This window comes from Nasonia vitripennis, unplaced genomic scaffold (assembly GCF_009193385.2).
Source record: "Nasonia vitripennis strain AsymCx unplaced genomic scaffold, Nvit_psr_1.1 unplaced0002, whole genome shotgun sequence".
NCBI lineage: Eukaryota > Metazoa > Arthropoda > Insecta > Hymenoptera > Pteromalidae > Nasonia > Nasonia vitripennis.
In genome coordinates this window covers 364,302-384,134 of record NW_022279781.1, presented here as the reverse complement: position 1 = coordinate 384,134, position 19,833 = coordinate 364,302, and the positions used below count along the sequence as shown (strand labels likewise).

The following is a 19,833-nucleotide window of genomic DNA, read 5'->3' as shown; positions in this document are numbered from 1 at the left end:
AAACAAAGAAAAAGCAGCACTGCTGACTGATTTACAAGCTCCAAATAATCAATTTTTAATACGCACTCATTCGCGAAAGCTCAGAGATCGCTGCTCGAGTGATCTATCGACATTTCGCTAGAAACTGGCTTGGATTTTATAAACAAAGAAAAAGCAGCACTGCTGACTGATTTACAAGCTCCAAATAATCAATTTTAATACGCACTTTTTCCGCGAAAGCTACGAACGCGCTGCTTAAGCGATCTATCGACGTTTCCTAGAAACTGGGCTTGGATTTTTATAAAAAAAGAAAAAGCAGCACTGCTGACTGATTTACAAGCTCCAAATAATCAATTTTTAATACGCACTTCATTCGCGAAAGCTCAGAGATCGCTGCTCGAGTGATCTATCGACATTTCGCTAGAAACTGGGCTTGGATTTTTATAAACAAAGAAAAAGCAGCACTGCTGACTGATTTACAAGCTCCAATAATCAATTTTTAATACGCACTTTTCCGCGAAAGCTACGAACGCGCTGCTTAAGCGATCTATCGACATTCACTAGAAACTGGCTTGGATTTTTATAAAAAAGAAAAAAGCAGCACTCTGACTGATTTACAAGCTCCAAATAACCAATTTTTAATACGCACTCATTCGCGAAAGCTCAGAGATCGCTGCTCGAGTGATCTATCGACATTCGCTAGAAACTGGGCTTGATTTATAAAAAAAAAGCACACGCGACTATACAGCCCAAAAATAATTTAATACGCACTTCCGAAACTACGACGCGGCTAAGCGATCTATCGGGTTCACTTGAAACTTGGCTTGGATTTTTATAAAGAAAGAAAAGCAGCACTTCTGACTGATTTACAAGCTCCAAATAACAATTTTTAATACGCACTTTTCCGCGAAAGCTACGAACGCGCTGCTTAAGCGATCTATCGACATTTTGCTAGAAACTGTGCTTGGATTTTTATAAACAAAGAAAAAGCAGCACTGCTGACTGATTTACAAGCTCCAAATAATCAATTTTTAATACGCACTCATTCGCGAAAGCTCAGAGATCGCTGCTCGAGTGATCTATCGACATTTCGCTAGAAACTGGGCTTGGATTTTTATAAACAAAGAAAAAGCAGCACTGCTGACTGATTTACAAGCTCCAAATAATCAATTTTTAATACGCACTTTTCCGCGAAAGCTCAGAGATCGCTGCTCGAGTGATCTATCGACATTTCGCTAGAAACTGGGCTTGGATTTTATAAACAAAGAAAAAGCAGCACTGCTGACTGATTTACAAGCTCCAAATAATCAAATTTAATACGCACTTTTCCGCGAAAGCTACGAACGCGCTGCTTAAGCGATCTATCGACGTTTCGCTGAAACTGGGCTTGGATTTTTATAAACAAAGAAAAAGCAGCACTGCTGACTGATTTACAAGCTCCAAATAATCAATTTTTAATACGCACTCATTCGCGAAAGCTCAGAGATCGCTGCTCGAGTGATCTATCGACATTTCGCTAGAAACTGGGCTTGGATTTTATAAACAAAGAAAAAGCAGCACTGCTGACTGATTTACAAGCTCCAAATAATCAATTTTTAATACGCACTTTTCCGCGAAAGCTCAGAGATCGCTGCTCGAGTGATCTATCGACATTTCGCTAGAAACTGGGCTTGGATTTTTATAAACAAAGAAAAAGCAGCACTGCTGACTGATTTACAAGCTCCAAATAATCAATTTTTAATACGCACTTTCCGCGAAAGCTACGAACGCGCTGCTTAAGCGATCTATCGACGTTTCACTTGAAACTGGCTTGGATTTTTATAAAGAAAGAAAAAGCAGCACTCTGACTGATTTACAAGCTCCAAATAACCAATTTTTAATACGCACTTTCCGCGAAAGCTACGAACGCGCTGCTTAAGCGATCTATCGACATTTGCTAGAAACTGGCTTGGATTTTTATAAACAAAGAAAAAGCAGCACTGCTGACTGATTTACAAGCTCCAAATAATCAATTTTTAATACGCACTCATTCGCGAAAGCTCAGAGATCGCTGCTCGAGTGATCTATCGACATTTCGCTAGAAACTGGGCTTGGATTTTTATAAACAAAGAAAAAGCAGCACTGCTGACTGATTTACAAGCTCCAAATAATCAATTTTTAATACGCACTTTTCCGCGAAAGCTACGAACGCGCTGCTTAAGCGATCTATCGACGTTTCACTTGAAACTGGCTGGATTTTTATAAACAAAGAAAAAGCAGCGCTGTGACTGATTTACAAGCTCCAAATAATCAATTTTTAATACGCACTCATTCGCGAAAGCTCAGAGATCGCTGCTCGAGTGATCTATCGACATTTCGCTAGAAACTGGGCTTGGATTTTTATAAACAAAGAAAAGCAGCACTGCTGACTGATTTACAAGCTCCAAATAACAATTTTAATACGCACTTTCCGCGAAAGCTACGAACGCGCTGCTTAAGCGATCTATCGACGTTTCACTGAAACTGGGCTTGGATTTTTATAAAGAAAGAAAAAGCAGCACTCTGACTGATTTACAAGCTCCAAATAACCAATTTTTAATACGCACTCATTCGCGAAAGCTCAGAGATCGCTGCTCGAGTGATCTATCGACATTTCGCTAGAAACTGGGCTTGGATTTTTATAAACAAAGAAAAAGCAGCACTGCTGACTGATTTACAAGCTCCAAATAATCAATTTTTAATACGCACTCATTCGCGAAAGCTCAGAGATCGCTGCTCGAGTGATCTATCGACATTTCGCTAGAAACTGTGGCTTGGATTTTATAAACAAAGAAAAAGCAGCACTGCTGACTGATTTACAAGCTCCAAATAATCAATTTTTAATACGCACTTTTCCGCGAAAGCTACGAACGCGCTGCTTAAGCGATCTATCGACGTTTCACTTGAAACTGGGCTTGGATTTTTATAAAGAAAGAAAAAGCAGCACTTCTGACGATTTACAAGCTCCAAATAACCAATTTTAATACGCACTTTCCGCGAAAGCTACGAACGCGCTGCTTAAGCGATCTATCGACGTTTCACTTGAAACTGGGCTCGAATTTTTATCAAAGAAAAAGCACACTGCTGACTGATTCAAATCAATTTTTAATACGCACTCATTCGCGAAAGCTCAGAGATCGCTGCTCGAGTGATCTATCGACATTTCGCTAGAAACTGGGCTTGGATTTTTATAAACAAAGAAAAAGCAGCACTGCTGACTGATTTACAAGCTCCAAATAATCAATTTTTAATACGCACTTTTCCGCGAAAGCTCGAGATCGCTGCTTAAGCGATCTATCGACGTTTCACTTGAAACTGGGCTTGGATTTTATAAACAAAGAAAAGCAGCACTGCTGACTGATTTACAAGCTCCAAATAATCAATTTTTAATACGCACTCATTCGCGAAAGCTCAGAGATCGCTGCTCGAGTGATCTATCGACATTTCGCTAGAACTGGGCTTGGATTTTTATAAACAAAGAAAAAGCAGCACTGCTGACTGATTTACAAGCTCCAAATAATCAATTTTAATACGCACTTTTCGCGAAAGCTACGAACGCGCTGCTTAAGCGATCTATCGACGTTTCGCTAGAAACTGGGCTTGGATTTTTATAAACAAAGAAAAAGCAGCACTGCTGACTGATTTACAAGCTCCAAATAATCAATTTTTAATACGCACTTTTCCGCGAAAGCTACGAACGCCTGCTTAAGCGATCTATCGACGTTTCACTTGAAACTGGGCTTGGATTTTTATAAACAAAGAAAAAGCAGCGCTGTGACTGATTTACAAGCTCCAAATAACCAATTTTTAATACGCACTTTCCGCGAAAGCTCAGAGATCGCTGCTCGAGTGATCTATCGACATTTCGCTAGAAACTGGGCTTGGATTTTTATAAACAAAGAAAAAGCAGCACTGCTGACTGATTTACAAGCTCCAAATAATCAATTTTTAATACGCACTCATTCGCGAAAGCTCAGAGATCGCTGCTCGAGTGATCTATCGACATTTCGCTAGAAACTGGCTTGGATTTTATAAACAAAGAAAAAGCAGCACTGCTGACTGATTTACAAGCTCCAAATAATCAATTTTTAATACGCACTCATTCCGCGAAAGCTACGAACGCGCTGCTTAAGCGATCTATCGACGTTTCACTTGAAACTGGGCTTGGATTTTATAAAGAAAGAAAAAGCAGCACTTCTGACTGATTTACAAGCTCCAAATAACCAATTTTTAATACGCACTTTTCCGCGAAAGCTACGAACGCGCTGCTTAAGCGATCTATCGACATTTTGCTAGAAACTGTGCTTGGATTTTTATAAACAAAGAAAAAGCAGCACTGCTGACTGATTTACAAGCTCCAAATAATCAATTTTTAATACGCACTCATTCGCGAAAGCTCAGAGATCGCTGCTCGAGTGATCTATCGACATTTCGCTAGAAACTGGGCTTCGATTTTTATAAACAAAGAAAAAGCAGCACTGCTGACTGATTTACAAGCTCCAAATAATCAATTTTTAATACGCACTTTTCCGCGAAAGCTCAGAGATCGCTGCTCGAGTGATCTATCGACATTTCGCTAGAAACTGGGCTTGGATTTTTATAAACAAAGAAAAAGCAGCACTGCTGACTGATTTACAAGCTCCAAATAATCAATTTATAATACGCACTTTTCCGCGAAAGCTACGAACGCGCTGCTTAAGCGATCTATCGACGTTTCACTTGAAACTGGGCTTGGATTTTTATATAGAAAGAAAAAGCAGCACTTCTGACTGATTTACAAGCTCCAAATAACCAATTTTTAATACGCACTCATTCGCGAAAGCTCAGAGATCGCTGCTCGAGTGATCTATCGACATTTCGCTAGAAACTGGGCTTGGATTTTTATAAACAAAGAAAAAGCAGCACTGCTGACTGATTTACAAGCTCCAAATAATCAATTTTTAATACGCACTCATTCGCGAAAGCTCAGAGATCGCTGCTCGAGTGATCTATCGACATTTCGCTAGAAACTGGGCTTCGATTTTTATAAACAAAGAAAAAGCAGCACTGCTGACTGATTTACAAGCTCCAAATAATCAATTTTTAATACGCACTTTTCCGCGAAAGCTACGAACGCGCTGCTTAAGCGATCTATCGACGTTTCACTTGAAACTGGGCTCGGATTTTTATAAACAAAGAAAAAGCAGCGCTGATGACTGATTTACAAGCTCCAAATAATCAATTTTTAATACGCACTCATTCGCGAAAGCTCAGAGATCGCTGCTCGAGTGATCTATCGACATTTCGCTAGAAACTGGGCTTGGATTTTTATAAACAAAGAAAAAGCAGCACTGCTGACTGATTTACAAGCTCCAAATAATCAATTTATAATACGCACTTTTCCGCGAAAGCTACGAACGCGCTGCTTAAGCGATCTATCGACGTTTCACTTGAAACTGGGCTTGGATTTTTATAAAGAAAGAAAAAGCAGCACTTCTGACTGATTTACAAGCTCCAATTAACCAATTTTTAATACGCACTCATTCGCGAAAGCTCAGAGATCGCTGCTCGAGTGATCTATCGACATTTCGCTAGAAACTGGGCTTGGATTTTTATAAACAAAGAAAAAGCAGCACTGCTGACTGATTTACAAGCTCCAAATAATCAATTTTTAATACGCACTCATTCGCGAAAGCTCAGAGATCGCTGCTCGAGTGATCTATCGACATTTCGCTAGAAACTGTGCTTGGATTTTTATAAACAAAGAAAAAGCAGCACTGCTGACTGATTTACAAGCTCCAAATAATCAATTTTTAATACGCACTTTTCCGCGAAAGCTACGAACGCGCTGCTTAAGCGATCTATCGACGTTTCACTTGAAACTGGGCTCGGATTTTTATAAACAAAGAAAAAGCAGCGCTGATGACTGATTTACAAGCTCCAAATAATCAATTTTTAATACGCACTCATTCGCGAAAGCTCAGAGATCGCTGCTCGAGTGATCTATCGACATTTCGCTAGAAACTGGGCTTGGATTTTTATAAACAAAGAAAAAGCAGCACTGCTGACTGATTTACAAGCTCCAAATAATCAATTTATAATACGCACTTTTCCGCGAAAGCTACGAACGCGCTGCTTAAGCGATCTATCGACGTTTCACTTGAAACTGGGCTCGGATTTTTATAAACAAAGAAAAAGCAGCGCTGATGCCTGATTTACAAGCTCCAAATAATCAATTTTTAATACGCACTCATTCGCGAAAGCTCAGAGATCGCTGCTCGAGTGATCTATCGACATTTCGCTAGAAACTGGGCTTGGATTTTTATAAACAAAGAAAAAGCAGCACTGCTGACTGATTTACAAGCTCCAAATAATCAATTTTTAATACGCACTCATTCGCGAAAGCTCAGAGATCGCTGCTCGAGTGATCTATCGACATTTCGCTAGAAACTGGGCTTGGATTTTTATAAACAAAGAAAAAGCAGCACTGCTGACTGATTTACAAGCTCCAAATAATCAATTTTTAATACGCACTCATTCGCGAAAGCTCAGAGATCGCTGCTCGAGTGATCTATCGACATTTCGCTAGAAACTGGGCTTGGATTTTTATAAACAAAGAAAAAGCAGCGCTGATGACTGATTTACAAGCTCCAAATAATCAATTTTTAATACGCACTCATTCGCGAAAGCTCAGAGATCGCTGCTCGAGTGATCTATCGACATTTCGCTAGAAACTGGGCTTGGATTTTTATAAACAAAGAAAAAGCAGCACTGCTGACTGATTTACAAGCTCCAAATAATCAATTTATAATACGCACTTTTCCGCGAAAGCTACGAACGCGCTGCTTAAGCGATCTATCGACGTTTCACTTGAAACTGGGCTCGGATTTTTATAAACAAAGAAAAAGCAGCGCTGATGCCTGATTTACAAGCTCCAAATAATCAATTTTTAATACGCACTCATTCGCGAAAGCTCAGAGATCGCTGCTCGAGTGATCTATCGACATTTCGCTAGAAACTGGGCTTGGATTTTTATAAACAAAGAAAAAGCAGCACTGCTGACTGATTTACAAGCTCCAAATAATCAATTTTTAATACGCACTCATTCGCGAAAGCTCAGAGATCGCTGCTCGAGTGATCTATCGACATTTCGCTAGAAACTGGGCTTGGATTTTTATAAACAAAGAAAAAGCAGCACTGCTGACTGATTTACAAGCTCCAAATAATCAATTTTTAATACGCACTTTTCCGCGAAAGCTACGAACGCGCTGCTTAAGCGATCTATCGACGTTTCACTTGAAACTGGGCTCGGATTTTTATAAACAAAGAAAAAGCAGCGCTGATGCCTGATTTACAAGCTCCAAATAATCAATTTTTAATACGCACTCATTCGCGAAAGCTCAGAGATCGCTGCTCGAGTGATCTATCGACATTTCGCTAGAAACTGGGCTTCGATTTTTATAAACAAAGAATAAGCAGCACTGCTGACTGATTTACAAGCTCCAAATAATCAATTTTTAATACGCACTTTTCCGCGAAAGCTACGAACGCGCTGCTTAAGCGATCTATCGACGTTTCACTTGAAACTGGGCTCGGATTTTTATAAACAAAGAAAAAGCAGCGCTGATGACTGATTTACAAGCTCCAAATAATCAATTTTTAATACGCACTCATTCGCGAAAGCTCAGAGATCGCTGCTCGAGTGATCTATCGACATTTCGCTAGAAACTGGGCTTGGATTTTTATAAACAAAGAAAAAGCAGCACTGCTGACTGATTTACAAGCTCCAAATAATCAATTTATAATACGCACTTTTCCGCGAAAGCTACGAACGCGCTGCTTAAGCGATCTATCGACGTTTCACTTGAAACTGGGCTCGGATTTTTATAAACAAAGAAAAAGCAGCGCTGATGCCTGATTTACAAGCTCCAAATAATCAATTTTTAATACGCACTCATTCGCGAAAGCTCAGAGATCGCTGCTCGAGTGATCTATCGACATTTCGCTAGAAACTGGGCTTGGATTTTTATAAACAAAGAAAAAGCAGCACTGCTGACTGATTTACAAGCTCCAAATAATCAATTTTTAATACGCACTTTTCCGCGAAAGCTACGAACGCGCTGCTTAAGCGATCTATCGACGTTTCACTTGAAACTGGGCTCGGATTTTTATAAACAAAGAAAAAGCAGCGCTGATGACTGATTTACAAGCTCCAAATAATCAATTTTTAATACGCACTCATTCGCGAAAGCTCAGAGATCGCTGCTCGAGTGATCTATCGACATTTCGCTAGAAACTGGGCTTGGATTTTTATAAACAAAGAAAAAGCAGCACTGCTGACTGATTTACAAGCTCCAAATAATCAATTTATAATACGCACTTTTCCGCGAAAGCTACGAACGCGCTGCTTAAGCGATCTATCGACGTTTCACTTGAAACTGGGCTCGGATTTTTATAAACAAAGAAAAAGCAGCGCTGATGCCTGATTTACAAGCTCCAAATAATCAATTTTTAATACGCACTCATTCGCGAAAGCTCAGAGATCGCTGCTCGAGTGATCTATCGACATTTCGCTAGAAACTGGGCTTGGATTTTTATAAACAAAGAAAAAGCAGCACTGCTGACTGATTTACAAGCTCCAAATAATCAATTTTTAATACGCACTCATTCGCGAAAGCTCAGAGATCGCTGCTCGAGTGATCTATCGACATTTCGCTAGAAACTGGGCTTGGATTTTTATAAACAAAGAAAAAGCAGCACTGCTGACTGATTTACAAGCTCCAAATAATCAATTTTTAATACGCACTTTTCCGCGAAAGCTACGAACGCGCTGCTTAAGCGATCTATCGACGTTTCACTTGAAACTGGGCTCGGATTTTTATAAACAAAGAAAAAGCAGCGCTGATGCCTGATTTACAAGCTCCAAATAATCAATTTTTAATACGCACTCATTCGCGAAAGCTCAGAGATCGCTGCTCGAGTGATCTATCGACATTTCGCTAGAAACTGGGCTTCGATTTTTATAAACAAAGAAAAAGCAGCACTGCTGACTGATTTACAAGCTCCAAATAATCAATTTTTAATACGCACTTTTCCGCGAAAGCTACGAACGCGCTGCTTAAGCGATCTATCGACGTTTCACTTGAAACTGGGCTCGGATTTTTATAAACAAAGAAAAAGCAGCGCTGATGACTGATTTACAAGCTCCAAATAATCAATTTTTAATACGCACTCATTCGCGAAAGCTCAGAGATCGCTGCTCGAGTGATCTATCGACATTTCGCTAGAAACTGGGCTTGGATTTTTATAAACAAAGAAAAAGCAGCACTGCTGACTGATTTACAAGCTCCAAATAATCAATTTATAATACGCACTTTTCCGCGAAAGCTACGAACGCGCTGCTTAAGCGATCTATCGACGTTTCACTTGAAACTGGGCTCGGATTTTTATAAACAAAGAAAAAGCAGCGCTGATGCCTGATTTACAAGCTCCAAATAATCAATTTTTAATACGCACTCATTCGCGAAAGCTCAGAGATCGCTGCTCGAGTGATCTATCGACATTTCGCTAGAAACTGGGCTTGGATTTTTATAAACAAAGAAAAAGCAGCACTGCTGACTGATTTACAAGCTCCAAATAATCAATTTTTAATACGCACTCATTCGCGAAAGCTCAGAGATCGCTGCTCGAGTGATCTATCGACATTTCGCTAGAAACTGGGCTTGGATTTTTATAAACAAAGAAAAAGCAGCACTGCTGACTGATTTACAAGCTCCAAATAATCAATTTTTAATACGCACTTTTCCGCGAAAGCTACGAACGCGCTGCTTAAGCGATCTATCGACGTTTCACTTGAAACTGGGCTCGGATTTTTATAAACAAAGAAAAAGCAGCGCTGATGCCTGATTTACAAGCTCCAAATAATCAATTTTTAATACGCACTCATTCGCGAAAGCTCAGAGATCGCTGCTCGAGTGATCTATCGACATTTCGCTAGAAACTGGGCTTGGATTTTTATAAACAAAGAAAAAGCAGCACTGCTGACTGATTTACAAGCTCCAAATAATCAATTTTTAATACGCACTCATTCGCGAAAGCTCAGAGATCGCTGCTCGAGTGATCTATCGACATTTCGCTAGAAACTGGGCTTGGATTTTTATAAACAAAGAAAAAGCAGCACTGCTGACTGATTTACAAGCTCCAAATAATCAATTTTTAATACGCACTTTTCCGCGAAAGCTACGAACGCGCTGCTTAAGCGATCTATCGACGTTTCACTTGAAACTGGGCTTGGATTTTTATAAAGAAAGAAAAAGCAGCACTTCTGACTGATTTACAAGCTCCAAATAACCAATTTTTAATACGCACTTTTCCGCGAAAGCTACGAACGCGCTGCTTAAGCGATCTATCGACATTTTGCTAGAAACTGTGCTTGGATTTTTATAAACAAAGAAAAAGCAGCACTGCTGACTGATTTACAAGCTCCAAATAATCAATTTTTAATACGCACTCATTCGCGAAAGCTCAGAGATCGCTGCTCGAGTGATCTATCGACATTTCGCTAGAAACTGGGCTTCGATTTTTATAAACAAAGAAAAAGCAGCACTGCTGACTGATTTACAAGCTCCAAATAATCAATTTTTAATACGCACTTTTCCGCGAAAGCTACGAACGCGCTGCTTAAGCGATCTATCGACGTTTCACTTGAAACTGGGCTCGGATTTTTATAAACAAAGAAAAAGCAGCGCTGATGACTGATTTACAAGCTCCAAATAATCAATTTTTAATACGCACTCATTCGCGAAAGCTCAGAGATCGCTGCTCGAGTGATCTATCGACATTTCGCTAGAAACTGGGCTTGGATTTTTATAAACAAAGAAAAAGCAGCACTGCTGACTGATTTACAAGCTCCAAATAATCAATTTATAATACGCACTTTTCCGCGAAAGCTACGAACGCGCTGCTTAAGCGATCTATCGACGTTTCACTTGAAACTGGGCTCGGATTTTTATAAACAAAGAAAAAGCAGCGCTGATGCCTGATTTACAAGCTCCAAATAATCAATTTTTAATACGCACTCATTCGCGAAAGCTCAGAGATCGCTGCTCGAGTGATCTATCGACATTTCGCTAGAAACTGGGCTTGGATTTTTATAAACAAAGAAAAAGCAGCACTGCTGACTGATTTACAAGCTCCAAATAATCAATTTTTAATACGCACTCATTCGCGAAAGCTCAGAGATCGCTGCTCGAGTGATCTATCGACATTTCGCTAGAAACTGGGCTTGGATTTTTATAAACAAAGAAAAAGCAGCACTGCTGACTGATTTACAAGCTCCAAATAATCAATTTTTAATACGCACTTTTCCGCGAAAGCTACGAACGCGCTGCTTAAGCGATCTATCGACGTTTCACTTGAAACTGGGCTCGGATTTTTATAAACAAAGAAAAAGCAGCGCTGATGCCTGATTTACAAGCTCCAAATAATCAATTTTTAATACGCACTCATTCGCGAAAGCTCAGAGATCGCTGCTCGAGTGATCTATCGACATTTCGCTAGAAACTGGGCTTGGATTTTTATAAACAAAGAAAAAGCAGCACTGCTGACTGATTTACAAGCTCCAAATAATCAATTTTTAATACGCACTCATTCGCGAAAGCTCAGAGATCGCTGCTCGAGTGATCTATCGACATTTCGCTAGAAACTGGGCTTGGATTTTTATAAACAAAGAAAAAGCAGCACTGCTGACTGATTTACAAGCTCCAAATAATCAATTTTTAATACGCACTCATTCGCGAAAGCTCCGAAATCGCTGCTCGAGTGATCTATCGACATTTCGCTAGAAACTGGGCTTGGATTTTTATAAACAAAGAAAAGCAGCACTGCTGACTGATTTACAAGCTCCAAATAATCAATTTTTAATACGCACTCATTCGCGAAAGCTCAGAGATCGCTGCTCGAGTGATCTATCGACATTTCGCTAGAAACTGTGCTTGGATTTTTATAAACAAAGAAAAAGCAGCACTCCTGACCAAATTACTAGTTCTGAAAAATGAATTTTCAATGTGCACACTTTCGCGAAAGCTCCGAAATCGCTGCTCGAGTGATCTATCGACATCGCTAGAAACTGGGCTTGGATTTTTATAAACAAAGAAAAGGCAGCGCTGCTGACTGATTTACAAGCTCCAAATAATCAATTTTTAATGCGCACTCATTCGCGAAAGCTCAGAGATCGCTGCTTAAGCGATCTATCGACGTTTCACTTGAAACTGGGCTTGGATTTTTATAAACAAAGAAAAAGCAGCACTGCTGACTGATTTACAAGCTACAAATAATCAATTTTTAATACGCACTCATTCGCGAAAGTTCAGAGATCGCTGCTCGAGTGATCTATCGACATTTCGCTAGAAACTGGGCTTGGATTTTTATAAACAAAGAAAAAGCAGCACTGCTGACTGATTTACAAGCTCCAAATAATCAATTTTTAATACGCACTCATTCGCGAAAGCTCAGAGATCGCTGCTCGAGTGATCTATCGACATTTCGCTAGAAACTGGGCTTGGATTTTTATAAACAAAGAAAAAGCAGCACTGCTGACTGATTTACAAGCTCCAAATAATCAATTTTTAATACGCACTCATTCGCGAAAGCTCAGAGATCGCTGCTCGAGTGATCTATCGACATTTCGCTAGAAACTGGGCTTGGATTTTTATAAACAAAGAAAAAGCAGCACTGCTGACTGATTTACAAGCTCCAAATAATCAATTTATAATACGCACTTTTCCGCGAAAGCTACGAACGCGCTGCTTAAGCGATCTATCGACGTTTCACTTGAAACTGGGCTTGGATTTTTATAAAGAAAGAAAAAGCAGCACTTCTGACTGATTTACAAGCTCCAAATAACCAATTTTTAATACGCACTTTTCCGCGAAAGCTACGAACGCGCTGCTTAAGCGATCTATCGACATTTTGCTAGAAACTGTGCTTGGATTTTTATAAACAAAGAAAAAGCAGCACTGCTGACTGATTTACAAGCTCCAAATAATCAATTTTTAATACGCACTCATTCGCGAAAGCTCAGAGATCGCTGCTCGAGTGATCTATCGACATTTCGCTAGAAACTGGGCTTCGATTTTTATAAACAAAGAAAAAGCAGCACTGCTGACTGATTTACAAGCTCCAAATAATCAATTTTTAATACGCACTTTTCCGCGAAAGCTACGAACGCGCTGCTTAAGCGATCTATCGACGTTTCACTTGAAACTGGGCTCGGATTTTTATAAACAAAGAAAAAGCAGCGCTGATGACTGATTTACAAGCTCCAAATAATCAATTTTTAATACGCACTCATTCGCGAAAGCTCAGAGATCGCTGCTCGAGTGATCTATCGACATTTCGCTAGAAACTGGGCTTGGATTTTTATAAACAAAGAAAAAGCAGCACTGCTGACTGATTTACAAGCTCCAAATAATCAATTTATAATACGCACTTTTCCGCGAAAGCTACGAACGCGCTGCTTAAGCGATCTATCGACGTTTCACTTGAAACTGGGCTTGGATTTTTATAAAGAAAGAAAAAGCAGCACTTCTGACTGATTTACAAGCTCCAAATAACCAATTTTTAATACGCACTCATTCGCGAAAGCTCAGAGATCGCTGCTCGAGTGATCTATCGACATTTCGCTAGAAACTGGGCTTGGATTTTTATAAACAAAGAAAAAGCAGCACTGCTGACTGATTTACAAGCTCCAAATAATCAATTTTTAATACGCACTCATTCGCGAAAGCTCAGAGATCGCTGCTCGAGTGATCTATCGACATTTCGCTAGAAACTGGGCTTGGATTTTTATAAACAAAGAAAAAGCAGCACTGCTGACTGATTTACAAGCTCCAAATAATCAATTTTTAATACGCACTCATTCGCGAAAGCTCCGAAATCGCTGCTCGAGTGATCTATCGACATTTCGCTAGAAACTGGGCTTGGATTTTTATAAACAAAGAAAAGCAGCACTGCTGACTGATTTACAAGCTCCAAATAATCAATTTTTAATACGCACTCATTCGCGAAAGCTCAGAGATCGCTGCTCGAGTGATCTATCGACATTTCGCTAGAAACTGTGCTTGGATTTTTATAAACAAAGAAAAAGCAGCACTCCTGACCAAATTACAAGTTCTGAAAAATGAATTTTCAATGTGCACACTTTCGCGAAAGCTCCGAAATCGCTGCTCGAGTGATCTATCGACATCGCTAGAAACTGGGCTTGGATTTTTATAAACAAAGAAAAGGCAGCGCTGCTGACTGATTTACAAGCTCCAAATAATCAATTTTTAATGCGCACTCATTCGCGAAAGCTCAGAGATCGCTGCTCGAGTGATTTATCGATATTCCGCTAGAAACTGTGCTTGGATTTTTATAAACAAAGAAAAAGCAGCACTGCTGACTGATTTACAAGCTCCAAATAATCAATTTATAATACGCACTTTTCCGCGAAAGCTACGAACGCGCTGCTTAAGCGATCTATCGACGTTTCACTTGAAACTGGGCTCGGATTTTTATAAACAAAGAAAAAGCAGCGCTGATGCCTGATTTACAAGCTCCAAATAATCAATTTTTAATACGCACTCATTCGCGAAAGCTCAGAGATCGCTGCTCGAGTGATCTATCGACATTTCGCTAGAAACTGGGCTTGGATTTTTATAAACAAAGAAAAAGCAGCACTGCTGACTGATTTACAAGCTCCAAATAATCAATTTTTAATACGCACTCATTCGCGAAAGCTCAGAGATCGCTGCTCGAGTGATCTATCGACATTTCGCTAGAAACTGGGCTTGGATTTTTATAAACAAAGAAAAAGCAGCACTGCTGACTGATTTACAAGCTCCAAATAATCAATTTTTAATACGCACTCATTCGCGAAAGCTCAGAGATCGCTGCTCGAGTGATCTATCGACATTTCGCTAGAAACTGGGCTTGGATTTTTATAAACAAAGAAAAAGCAGCGCTGATGACTGATTTACAAGCTCCAAATAATCAATTTTTAATACGCACTCATTCGCGAAAGCTCAGAGATCGCTGCTCGAGTGATCTATCGACATTTCGCTAGAAACTGGGCTTGGATTTTTATAAACAAAGAAAAAGCAGCACTGCTGACTGATTTACAAGCTCCAAATAATCAATTTTTAATACGCACTTTTCCGCGAAAGCTACGAACGCGCTGCTTAAGCGATCTATCGACATTTTGCTAGAAACTGTGCTTGGATTTTTATAAACAAAGAAAAAGCAGCACTGCTGACTGATTTACAAGCTCCAAATAATCAATTTTTAATACGCACTCATTCGCGAAAGCTCAGAGATCGCTGCTCGAGTGATCTATCGACATTTCGCTAGAAACTGGGCTTCGATTTTTATAAACAAAGAAAAAGCAGCACTGCTGACTGATTTACAAGCTCCAAATAATCAATTTTTAATACGCACTTTTCCGCGAAAGCTACGAACGCGCTGCTTAAGCGATCTATCGACGTTTCACTTGAAACTGGGCTCGGATTTTTATAAACAAAGAAAAAGCAGCGCTGATGACTGATTTACAAGCTCCAAATAATCAATTTTTAATACGCACTCATTCGCGAAAGCTCAGAGATCGCTGCTCGAGTGATCTATCGACATTTCGCTAGAAACTGGGCTTGGATTTTTATAAACAAAGAAAAAGCAGCACTGCTGACTGATTTACAAGCTCCAAATAATCAATTTATAATACGCACTTTTCCGCGAAAGCTACGAACGCGCTGCTTAAGCGATCTATCGACGTTTCACTTGAAACTGGGCTTGGATTTTTATAAAGAAAGAAAAAGCAGCACTTCTGACTGATTTACAAGCTCCAAATAACCAATTTTTAATACGCACTCATTCGCGAAAGCTCAGAGATCGCTGCTCGAGTGATCTATCGACATTTCGCTAGAAACTGGGCTTGGATTTTTATAAACAAAGAAAAAGCAGCACTGCTGACTGATTTACAAGCTCCAAATAATCAATTTTTAATACGCACTCATTCGCGAAAGCTCAGAGATCGCTGCTCGAGTGATCTATCGACATTTCGCTAGAAACTGGGCTTGGATTTTTATAAACAAAGAAAAAGCAGCACTGCTGACTGATTTACAAGCTCCAAATAATCAATTTTTAATACGCACTCATTCGCGAAAGCTCCGAAATCGCTGCTCGAGTGATCTATCGACATTTCGCTAGAAACTGGGCTTGGATTTTTATAAACAAAGAAAAGCAGCACTGCTGACTGATTTACAAGCTCCAAATAATCAATTTTTAATACGCACTCATTCGCGAAAGCTCAGAGATCGCTGCTCGAGTGATCTATCGACATTTCGCTAGAAACTGTGCTTGGATTTTTATAAACAAAGAAAAAGCAGCACTCCTGACCAAATTACAAGTTCTGAAAAATGAATTTTCAATGTGCACACTTTCGCGAAAGCTCCGAAATCGCTGCTCGAGTGATCTATCGACATCGCTAGAAACTGGGCTTGGATTTTTATAAACAAAGAAAAGGCAGCGCTGCTGACTGATTTACAAGCTCCAAATAATCAATTTTTAATGCGCACTCATTCGCGAAAGCTCAGAGATCGCTGCTCGAGTGATTTATCGATATTCCGCTAGAAACTGTGCTTGGATTTTTATAAACAAAGAAAAGCAGCACTCCTGACCAAATAACAAGTTCTGAACAACTATTCTCGGATTTTAATCAAATACGGGTAGTGCTACTTTTGGCAGGTTTTAGAGCTACAAAAAATTAATTTTATAATTTTATGGATGAAGAATTAAATTCAAATTGTATAGGTCTTACCTGGCTGACCTCTACATTCATTATAAAACATTCATTCTTTATTACAAATTTTATTTTCATTATAAATCACTTACAGGATCAAGTTAAATGAAAAGTTCATCGATTTATGACTGACAGTGTTATAGCTATGCCAATTACGCATGAATTTTTTGCTCAAGTGTGAGTGTGCGTTTGTCTTTGTCGTATTGCAAGTCTGCTAGAGGAGACCTGCTTTGCAGGTGTTAGCTGACGAACTAGAAATTTGCTTTTATAGCAGTTTAACATGAGGTGCGTCTCCCCGTACCGATTTTCTTACGTCCGGGTGTAGCCAACTGATCATCTCGAACATCATTATCGTTTCCTATAATGATGCTTGTAGAAAACTTCTGCAGCATTTAGTTGCGATGGCTAGCTGTGGCTTGAGCAGACGTTTGCATCTTCGCGTTAAACTATTGAACAGCAACCTTTGGTTACGGTATCTGCGAAGTCGCTGAGTTCAACCTTGTTGGCCACTTCGGTACTGGGCTATGTAACGGATCTTGCGTATTCATCTTCTGTATTGACGACTGCATGTTAATTAAGAGGTTGAGATGAAGGAGTAAATCATACACAAACGGGTGTCTTTGAACACTCGTTGCAATTCGTTTGATACTTAAAAAATATTGAAAATTTAAAATGAAACAACTCACTTCGTCAAAAACAAGCTGATTAGAAGGTAGAGAGCAAATTCACTGAGTAGGAGTAGTATGGGATCGCGCCGATGGAAAAGGATTCGCAGCAGGATGTAGGAGAGGTTGGCAAGTTGACCAGCAGCCCGAATAAACTTCTTACACGATCTGTCACGTAAAGAATTTGTATGGATTATACTTTTTATTTGCACAATGAGCACGCGTTTAAATTGTCCTAATTGCCGTTCAAACTGGCCGCTTACTAGATTATGGTTCTGAAAATTGTAACTTATATCTAAAAATTAACAATCAAGTAATTTTTTTTCTAAAGCACTAATGAAAATAATGCTTTAAAATTCTTTTACAATACAAACTTAGCATACACACTCAATTATTCGGCAGATTTTGCTCTCAAACCCAGAGAATTGTTGATGACGTTTAAAAAGGAACGTTCGAGTCAGGCCAAGGACGCCTGACATTCAAGATCTCAAACTAACTCGATACCTCTCCAAAATTCAGAGCACTATGATTTTTTTAAATTCTGAGACTGGGCTTGGATTTTTATTGAAAAGGAAAAGCACCGCTGCTGACAGATTTACGAGCTCCGAAAAATCAAATTTCAATGAGCACTCTTTCGCGAAAGCTCCGAGATCGCTTCTTTAGCGATCTACCGACGTTTCGCGAAAAACTGTGCTCGGATTTCGGAGTCGAGCGTTGTGACAGGGACACCTCTAGCAGACGAACTAACCTTGAGTCATAACAATAACAAACCGGTGTAGTACCGTCTTGCTTCGGTCCGCCCTGTTCCGCGTTCCGCTGTGGTCGCCATGTCTAGCTCTCGCGAACTAATTCACATCTTACAAAATTTATTTCGTTAATTATTAAAAAATAAAATCTACATCTAACGATAATGTTTTTTGGTGGTTTTAAGCATTATTGGCCACGGCCTATGCGATGGAAGGGTAAAAAACATCCTGCCATACTTTTTTTTGCACTTATTATTTTTAGCCTCTGACAATTTTTTTACTGATAAATCCTATCGAACGGAGCAAACGACAGAAGCTAGAGCTAAGTTTACTCTAACTTTTCACTAAAAAAGATTTGTTTGCACCCCCGCTAATTTTGCTAAAATCACCAATTTAAGTATCTGTACGCTTGATCGTAGACATACTGTATAACAATAGGTGCATACTTCATGTAAGTACCAAGATAACATTTTTAGAAAGTCAGAATTCATAATCATTCTTCTTTTACCAGAGACTCAATTTGTTCTGTGTAATAACAGTATTTTCACACCTTAAGACTTACTAAAAATACAAAACATTTTACATTGTAAAAACTGTTATATGTTAACTTATCATATTTATTAGAAGCAGATCTAAAGGTTTTAAAGTGCTCTACGACATCCAGATCCAAATTGAGTCTGCGATAGCTGAAAATATGACCTGTTGTCTGTTTTATGTAATAAAATGAATACCAATACTAATTATTTAGAAAAAAAACAAAACTGTATTTAGAAAGAGGTTGTAATATTGAAAAAGAATCATAATTGTATTTTGCATTATGAATAATATTGTAACTAAAAACTCATTTTTGATATATACCTTTTTAATTTTGATTTTATTAATTATCTTGTCTTCTATCAAAGCATTACATGGAAAATTAGAATCTTAGATGTACGCTGTTTCCTTATTATGATAGTAATCTGAAAAAAGAAAGTAAATGTTTTTGTTAAATTAAAAATATATAAAGTATCATCAATAAAAATAATGTCAATAATGATTGTTCACACTGACCTGTTTTTATGAGTAGTTAAAGTTTTTTGTTTATAGTCTGTTCGAATATTAGTCTAATATACGAAGAGAGAGCGAGAAGGTTCGAGAAGCTTGTCACCTTAAGTTCAAATTCGACGGTTTTCGCTAGCCCGCACGGCACCAATGAGGTTGCCATGGCAACGCGCGCTCGCTCGCTCCTACTCTGTCTCTCTCCGCCGCTTTCGCTGATTTGTGTTATTCAGTTATCGTATTGCCGAAGCGCTGTGAGGACTCGCCTCACAGTGACGACCGTTAAACAATATCGTTTGTTAACGCGTCAGTACTTGCAACACTGTAGCCTTCATTTCTTTTCCGTAGTTTAAACACTTGTAAATACACTCTATCTTTCAATAAATATCAAAGCCTTTTCTTACGGCATATTAATTCAAGTTAACGGTTGAGAGTGTTTTTGTTTATTGCCAACCAGTCCTTCGAGATCCACAAGTCTCTAACATCAGTTCGAGAGACTATAAATATAGTCAGAGATTAACATAAAAAATGGGAGACTGCAATGTATGTAAGCAGATAAGACTAAAAAAAGTCTGAA

General features: G+C 39.0%; 1 long non-coding RNA gene across 1 annotated transcript; it reads right to left on the bottom strand.

Moving 5' to 3' along the window:
- Positions 1–16,859: 16,859 nt before the first annotated feature.
- Positions 16,860–18,680, bottom strand: LOC116418053. The gene is made up of 2 exons (XR_004228171.1): positions 17,494–18,680; positions 16,860–17,370 (listed from the first exon to the last, which is right to left on the bottom strand). It is a non-coding gene; the product is annotated as an uncharacterized LOC116418053 (long non-coding RNA).
- Positions 18,681–19,833: the final 1,153 nt, after the last annotated feature.